The sequence below is a fragment of the Coenobita brevimanus genome, chromosome 27 (assembly GCF_032717465.1).
Source record: "Coenobita brevimanus isolate Jiangsu-jjx chromosome 27, ASM3271746v2, whole genome shotgun sequence".
Taxonomy (NCBI): domain Eukaryota; kingdom Metazoa; phylum Arthropoda; class Malacostraca; order Decapoda; family Coenobitidae; genus Coenobita; species Coenobita brevimanus.
This window is the reverse complement of record NC_136980.1, coordinates 33,658,204-33,667,140: the sequence shown is the minus strand read 5'-3', so window position 1 is coordinate 33,667,140 and position 8,937 is coordinate 33,658,204.

Below are 8,937 nucleotides of genomic sequence, written 5' to 3'. Positions count from 1 at the left end.
AGTCCATATCTACACACAGCTACCTTAAGCCTAGGACCCTCATCATGACACCTCACACTAACACCCTCATTCTCATACCCTACCCTGACACTCTCATCCTGGTATCCTCACCCTGGCTGTTTAATTAATGTAGCTTAACCCATGCATCCTCACCCTACCATTCTCATGTTCTCACTGTCATCCTCGCCATGGATCCCAAAATTGCGTGATGGTAACCTACAGTAATTATGGTTCACCTTAGGTTGGTACATCCTGCCATATTTCAGTCTGGTCTCACAATATTACTTTCTAGCTGTGGGTCCTTCATGGCACTGTTGTTTGTGCTGACTTATGGCATTATTGTGTACGTGGACTCTTGGCACTGTTTGTGTTGCCAAGTACAGTTGATTTTATTAACACGCGGCATTGTTGTTTGATTTAAATTATGACACTGATGTTAGTGTTAATTCATAGTTCTATTGCTTATGATATTTTATTGCACTAATTACTGTGGTACTTTATAGCATTATTTCGTTTTTCCATATAGCACATTTTACTATCGTTCAGCAAGCCTCTGTCTACCGTGGTTCTCTGTGGCTTTATCTAGCATGGTTAATTTCAATATGACTTTGTTTACTGTCGTTCCCTCTTGCACTGTCTACCATGGTCTCCTTAATCTGGTTCCTCATGATACTGTTTGCTATGGTTCTTTGTGGCACTGTTTGCTATGGTTCCTAATGCATATTTATTATAATTCTTTATAACATTGCTCACTTTGATTTTTATGGTTGTACTTACAGTGGTTCCGGATGGCGTTTTTTTCTTGATTCCTCTTTACATGGTTTAAAATTGTTCCTTATGGTACTTTTTACTATTGTTCCCCATGGCACTGTTACTATGGTCCTTTATGGCAGTTTGCTATGATTCCTTATGTTTGTTCCTTATGGCGCTGTTTACTATGGTCCTTTATGGCAGTTTGCTATGATTCCTTATGCTGGTTCCTTATGGCGCTGTTTACTATGGTCCTTTATAGCAGTTTGCTATGATTCCTTATGTTGGTTCCTTATGGCACTGTTTACTATGGTCCTTTATGGCAGTTTGCTATGATTCCTTATGTTGGTTCCTTATGGCGCTGTTTACTATGGTCCTTTATGGCAGTTTGCTATGATTCCTTATGTTGGTTCCTTATGGCACTGTTTACTATGGTCCTTTATGGCAGTTTGCTATGATTCCTTATGTTGGTTCCTTATGGCGCTGTTTACTATGGTCCTTTATGGCAGTTTGCTATGATTCCTTGTGCCATTGTTTATTGTATTACCTTATGACAATGCTTATAAAAGAGACATGTAACTCTTTACCTTGTTTCCTTAAGTACTATTCATTATGGTTCCTTATGATAGCAGGGTTTATTATGAGTGCCCTTATGACCCCTTATTGTGGTTCCTTATGGCGCTATTCTTTGGCATCTCGTGACGCTAATTATTATAAAATTAAAATGATATTTCATGACACTGTTACCTCATGATACTCTCAGTGGTACCACTTATTATATACATGCTTCTTAGAGTGGTCCCTCATAGCATTACTTACAATGGTTATTTTATGATATAAGGATTCTAGGACACCATAACGCCTTTTTTCATGGTAGTACATGACATTTTCTTTCATAATACCGTATGTCTTTTTAATATTCCCCTGATAGACCTGATTACTGGCACCGTGAATCCGATATCCTCACTCTGAATATCCCATTTATTCACGGACATGTCTTCACTTGTTTCTCTTTTCTTGGCATCTTAGCCGGGTCACCTTTTGGTTCTTTCCCCAGTCGTTGGATCAGCAATCCCCAAGGTAATTTCATGTCTCACCCTTTTATCTTCTCTGCTTGATATACCAGATCCTATTCTTCGTTATTCTGAAATTTCATAATCTGGAGCGTTTTTATGACACCCTTTTCTCTGGCATCTTACCTCGTCAGTCTGTTTCTCTAATGCCGCTTATCGGAACAAGGCTTTTGAAGTCTTTGAAGGAAAGCTCTTCTGAGTTGCACACCTCATCCTGGCTTGCATCATCCTTACGTCCTAGACGTGTATTTGGTCTGTTGCTTATTTCCATCTTATCTGATCGTCTGCATTAGTGTGTGTGTGTGTGTGTGTGTGTGTGTGTGTGTGTGTGTGTGTGTGTGTGTGTGTGTGTGTGTGTGTGTGTGTGTGTGTGTGTGCGTGCGTGCGTGCGTGCGTGCGTGCGTGTGTGTGCGCGCGCGCGCGCCTTACACTGACTTAGTCAACAAGGATAGCTTTTTTGTACAGCGATTAGGACATGCTCAGAGTGTTGCTTGCTGTTACTCTACTGATGAAGCATTAATAAGCCGACATTTTTTGTTTATCTAGTCACTGAACTGCAACGAGGTTTATGGAAGAAACACGCCAGATATGTTATATAAAAGAAATGTACACTTAACGTACACAAGAACCAAGAAAATTACAACCATTCATACACCGAGGTCTATGCCTGTTGTGTGTCCTTAACATCACGTTGATAATTAGATGTCGTAGGTTGACGGTTGCAGGCGTCTCTGTGCTCCCTCATAACCTAAGATTATCAATACATTTCTTAGAACCCCCGACTGGGTATATCTTGACATTTTCAATTATTTTATTTTGTTCATTTCACAGAATATGAAAACAAGTTTCCCTAGGCCCGGCCATCACTGTTTTCACTGCACACTAAGAAATGGAGTTGCTGCAGGGAACTTTATGGCACCACTTGGGTACTGTTTGCTTACCCTCCCCTGAAAGACGCCTTACTCTTTCTTAATTCACCCTGCATCTCCTTCAATGTCACGGGAAGTCATGAGATAATTGGTCAACATTTTTTCCCCGCTAGAACTGAGAGAGGGACTTGGACTGCAAATTCAACGGCTGTATGTTGCAGTTCGGTAGATGTCTGGATCTTTGCAAAAATGAATATCTTCCTCAACAACCCTCGTGCCCTCAACAAGTATAAAACTAAAAACTTTATCAATGGTCCCTTCATCTACTCAGAGGTAAATGCCTTTGTTCTGGTGACTGTTTCACAAATTATTAATCTCTACTTGGAATCCCTTTACTGCTACTTGTATCTTGGAAGCTCTCACACTGACGCTTTGTGTCTTCCACTTTCCATTTTTCATTCATCTCAATCACCCAACCCTCACTGCATCCCATTGTCCACCGTGCCTCTCTCCATTTACAATTCGGCCTTCCATCCCCCCCTGTCCTCAAAACTCCATTTTTTCTTTTTTCTTTTGTCCTCCATTTTCCTTCTCTCTCTCTCTCTCTCTCTCTCTCTCTCTCTCTCTCTCTCTCTCTCTCTCTCGTGTGTACTTCTACATTCTCCATTCTTTACCTTTACTCCTATATTATACTGCCCGTTGCCTGCAATTATCAAACCTGACGTTTTTATACTCACTTTCTTTCTTTCTTTTTTTTTTTTTTTTACTGAGACTCTGCTGTCTGATACGACTGACAGCAATACTTTCTTTTTATCATACTACTTTCACATTGCCTATTTCAAGGCCAAAAGGACTGTTATGTATACGTACACAACATCTAAACTTGCATTCGAGTTCCTAACTTTGAGTCATCAGATTTTCTAACGCTGGCTTGAACTCCTCTGTTATTCTCTATGCTGTATACTTATCTCCTAATCTTACGTTGACCATCTTGGAAAGTGAAACACATTCATCCCATTTCCACCCCTCTTAATATCTCCATTTGTAGGTGATTTTAATGTTTCTCACCATGGTTAGCTCTTCTCTGATTCACGTAGCCAACATGTCAACACAAGTAAAACGCCTCTGTCGACGAGATACCAGCGAGGCCATTTAAATTTGAAAGCACTGAAATGTTGCCTTACACTCCGAGGATGCCTCGAGTATATTGATGGCTATCTACCTTCCAACTTTTGTGCCTTTACAACAAACTGTTTGGCCTGTGACTCTCTTTTGAAGATTTTCGACATGCTGCACTTGGCGTGTGTCACGTGCCACGTGCACCGCCTGGGTGTGATGAAACCTGTCAAAAACATATGTTAAAGAATTGGGCTATCATATGATGCAAACCATGCAGTGATCGACCTTGCGGCTGCTGAGATATAAGTTTCTCAAAAGCATTATGGTAGGGCTGGGTCTGGCCAGGCCAGGTTGGGCTAAGCTGCCTCCACCTGCTCATATGTGAGAAAATTCCACTACTTGACGAGAGACTCACGAGGGCTTCATCCTCGCTGGTAATCATTCATATCATTAAATGTTTGAGCACCTTGTGTAGTACTCTATCCATATCCCTGGCAGCCTTGGAGAGAGTTCCAGTATATTTCATCTTTTTTTCTATTATCTAATCATTTTGTTTACTTTGTCAGTGTTCTCTCTTTTGGCTCAGATCACAGTCTTACTTCAGGTCACGAATCCATGACACTGTATTATTGTTAAAGCTTACGAATATTGGTGGAAAACCCAGAGTAATTAACTCAGCTGACTGTCCCTCGACAGCACTCTGATTTGATCCGATTTTCTAAACATGTGTGATTGTTGCTCGAGTGACACTCCTTATGTACGACATTAGCGTATCACTGAATGAATTTATTATGGTTACATCTTTCGCCCGCCCCTGCATGTGTCAGGGCAGGAAGCCACGCCCATTTCGCACATAGCAAGCTTGCTGGCGTGAGAAACACATCAATTGGTGATGGGCACTCCCGAGGGATGGATCAAGAGCAGTGAAAGGGAGGGAGAGAGAGAGAGAGAGAGAGAGAGAGAGAGAGAGAGAGAGAGAGAGAGAGAGGAGTGACCTGCGAACAGAGGATCACCTAGTTTCCTCGCAATTCATGACCCCATCCTCGATGTTAGCGACCCCGAGAGATGGAAGTCATCCTAAGCTAAGTTCCAAGATTAATTATTAACTGTCAGGGACCAAGGGTCATTCTTTCTCTCAGAGGACGACAGTACAAATAATTCAGCATTGGTGAGTGGTTAGTCCAAGCTGAGCACTGTCAGCAAGTGTTTAAACCTCTCGTTTTCAGAGAACAAGGCGACTTAAACCAGTATAAGGTAAAAAGTTAATACTTTATTTTCATAAGTCGATCCTCCTTCTGACATGTGACGACTTTTCTTATTCGCCCATGATGAGTGTCGACTTATTCCCTTTCCCCCCGAGACACTTCTGTAACATGTCCTGTCACTCCTGTAAGGTCTGGGGACATTCCCAAGAAGCGACGTCTGAGCATTTTGGTGCTGCAGATTGAGAGGCCCATATGCAGCACTTCTTTTTTTTTTCCATGAAATTTTATTGCTTCCATGACCAAGAGCCATCTGAATGTGCTTCACACATCATGGCGGCTATCCTCTCACGCATGAAAGCATGCAATTCTTTCTTTCCCTCTGATTCAAAACAGCATTGGTTTAATCTCTGTTTTAATGGTGTCCACAACACGCAAGTGGCTTACAAAAGGCACCAGTGCAAACTTACTCTTGAATATCGATCTTATATTTTTCTGTTCGGAATCATGCTAAGTCTGCTCATCGTCTTGGCAAAAACAGTTTAATTTGCATCCAAGGTTGTGAAGTCTTCAAATTAGTCCTGATTGTCTGGCATTTTGCCAAGAAACTCTCAAACAACTTTCACCTTATCCTCTTTCCGATCGCTTTTTTTTTTCTCCAATAGTTCTCCATTTTCTATTGATACGGCAGGAGTCATTGTCCAGGTTTTCTCCTCTAATGCCACCCATGATAATTACGGCATTATCCCGCCATCTTCCTGCCCTCATGACATCTCCATCTCGATAGCGTGGTCGTAGGTACTTGTAGGGAGATAGGGAAGTCGATTGTGGATCGTCAAGCACAGCCAGAATAAAGTCGTGAGACGTAGTGTCAGCGAGGTAAGTTACAGCACTCTTGGCTCACTGAATTTTTATTACACGGTTATATCAATAGTGAGTTACAGCATAATGGAGCGTGACGGCCTAATGACCCTAGTGTCAGGCCTTGACTCTCTAGCCTCTCTCTCGCCCCTTTCTATCTCTAACCCCTTCTGAACTGAAGGGAAGCTCTCTGACATTATATACAGCTTGGAGGGGATGTGTGTGTGTGTGTGTGTGTGATGTAGCGTCTGGTAGATTTCCATCCACGTGGACTAACCGACTAGGGCTGGTTACTCCACGTGTTTGAATACATCATGAAATTCTTGGTCGTCTGGACTACATAGAGATTGTTTGAGATATGCAGTATCATAGGATAAGGATTCTTGATGGTCTTGGACAAGATTGTTGATATACATTATGTGGATTGACATTCCTAGTGAGAAACTGTGTATGTCCCCAGCAGACACTACATCCTGTACATTGTGTTATGAGATGTATACTAGTGTCCATATAATGTCTACATATCGCTCGGTCACGCCCACTGTCATACCAGCAACAGAAAATATTGTCATAACATATTAACGCATACTATATAAAGTACACATTACAATGAACATATAAGCTAATTAAGTGAAATACATAATACTGTAAAAGTAGCATAATTGTACAAATATTGTATCATAATTGCGGTTACATCGTGTTAATGCTCTTGTAGTTACATCAATTTAATGCAACTGTTACGCAAGTGGGACTGTAACATAACATTGTGTTACTGCACCTGCTACATAATTATGTTTGCCATAAAACTGTAGTTACATCTTGTTAATGCAACTGTTACATAATTGTGTTGGCCATAAAACTGTAGTTACATCTTGTTAATGCAACTGTTACATAATTGTGTTGGTCATAATTTTAGTTACATCTTGTCAGTGTAACTGTTACATAATTGTGTTGGCCATAAAATTGTAGTTACATAAATGTGGCAATTGTAACATAACTGCAGGAATCACAAGTGTAATCATTGTAGCTATATATATATATATATTTTTTTTTTAATGCGAGGAAGAAGGAACCAAAGGCCATGAGCCCGCAGTAACAGTTCCCTCCAAGAGAAAAACAAAATACAATAGAGAGCCAAATTCAAGATCCGATCATTTTGAGATGCCTGGACACACTGCGTTTGAAAGACTGGAGATCATAGGGAGCAGGAAATACAGACAGAGGGAGACAGTTCCAGAGCTGACCTGTTACATAAATGAAAGACTGGGAGTAACGGTTAACTCTTGCATTAGAGAGTTGGACAGAAAAGGGATGAGTTTTTTTTTTTTTTATGTGTCCGACTTCTGGGCATAGGCTTCACAGCCTGCTATCAAGGCCCAGCAGTCCTCCTACATACCATACACCTCTACATGTCACCACTTCGGCGCTAACACCCACCGTCCATATTGAATACATGCTGTCTCATACAGGACTGGTGTATTGGTATTAGCGGGGGTATTTTTACGACATGCCGGCGGGTCTTCTGGTAGATCAGTAAAGCCTGATTTTAATGAAATTCAAATCCTTAAACTGTTCCCTGCCCCAGCCGGGATTCGAACCTGGGTCCGTTAGGACTGCAGGCCACCTCTCTACCGATTGAGCCACCGCCTCCAGACGGGTGCTTTAACGTCCTGTATTTCAAAAGTTTTCGAGTCAATTCTCAATAGAAAAATTTTAAGGCATCTTTCCTATCACAACCTTCTTTCCGATCGTCAGTATGGGTTCCGTCAGGGACGCTCCACTGGCGATCTTCTCACCTACCTTTCAGACTCCTGGTCATCCTCCTTTCGGGACTTTGGCGAAAGCTTTGCCATTGCACTTGATATCTCAAAGGCTTTCGATCGAGTCTGGCATAAATCTTTAATTTCCAAACTGCCCTCCTACGGTTTCTATTCTTCTATCTGTGCCTTCACCGCTAGCTTCCTTTCTGGTCGTTCTATAGCCGCTGTTGTAGACGGCCATCGTTCTTCTCCTAGATCTATCAACAGTGGTGTTCCTCAGGGCTCTGTCCTGAGGTGGAGGGGGGGAGAGGGAAGGGAAGACCGAGAAAGAGATGAAGGGTTGGAGCGGAGAGGTATATCAGGGAGGGGTGTGAGTTGGAGGGAAGGTAGCGTAATGGCAAGAGTCAGGACGACATGGAGGCGATTTCTTTATGGCCACCCCTTAGGAATTAAGGTGTCTGGCTGTAGATTGATAGATGGATATTGTCTTTTTATGTTTATCTCCACTGCAGAACAGCGTCTTCCGAAAATGAATATCAGGCCTTTTTTTTTTTTTTCCAGTGCTAACTGCTTGTCTTACCCTCGTGCAAGAATAAAAAACCTACTGAATAAGGCTTCAAGGCACACAAGGGTTTAGATCTTCACTTCAAGTCCCATCGAGGTGTTTGTCCTCCTTTTACGTCCTTTCTCATATCTATCTATCTATCTGTATTTATGTATCTACAATGCAGATAAACAGATAAATAGCTAGAGACAGATGGATATACAGAGGTAGTTAGATACCTAAATAGGCAAACAAATGAGGAAATAGATAAAAACTTCGAATTCTGTCTTTTCGTCTCCTACCGCACTCCGTTGCCTTCACTCTCCATCACAGTAATCCAGTTACCTTGTCATCCTCCCTCACCGGTTCCCTTCATTCGCTGCTTCAAGTTACCGTGTCAGACGCTTGTCTCTGCTTTCTACCTCTCTCCTTCTTCCCCTTGTTACTTATATTTTCTTTCTTGAGGCGTGTTTCTACCCCGCTCCTGTCTCTTCTTGTCATTTCTATGCTCCTTTGTTTTCTTGTTTGTTCTTCCTTTACTCTTGTTTCCCTTTTGTCATGTATACCAGCTCACTGGAATTTCTCTTGCCTCCCCTTCTCTTACCTTGTTCTTTTCCTAGTTTTATTCCCGGTGTGTGTTCTTAGTCTCTCTTCCTTTCCTTCATTTAATTCCTGTTCTCTTATGTTTACATATTATCCTATCTTTCTATCATCTCTTTCCTTCCTGTCATTCATAATTCCCACCAAATATTCCTGTGA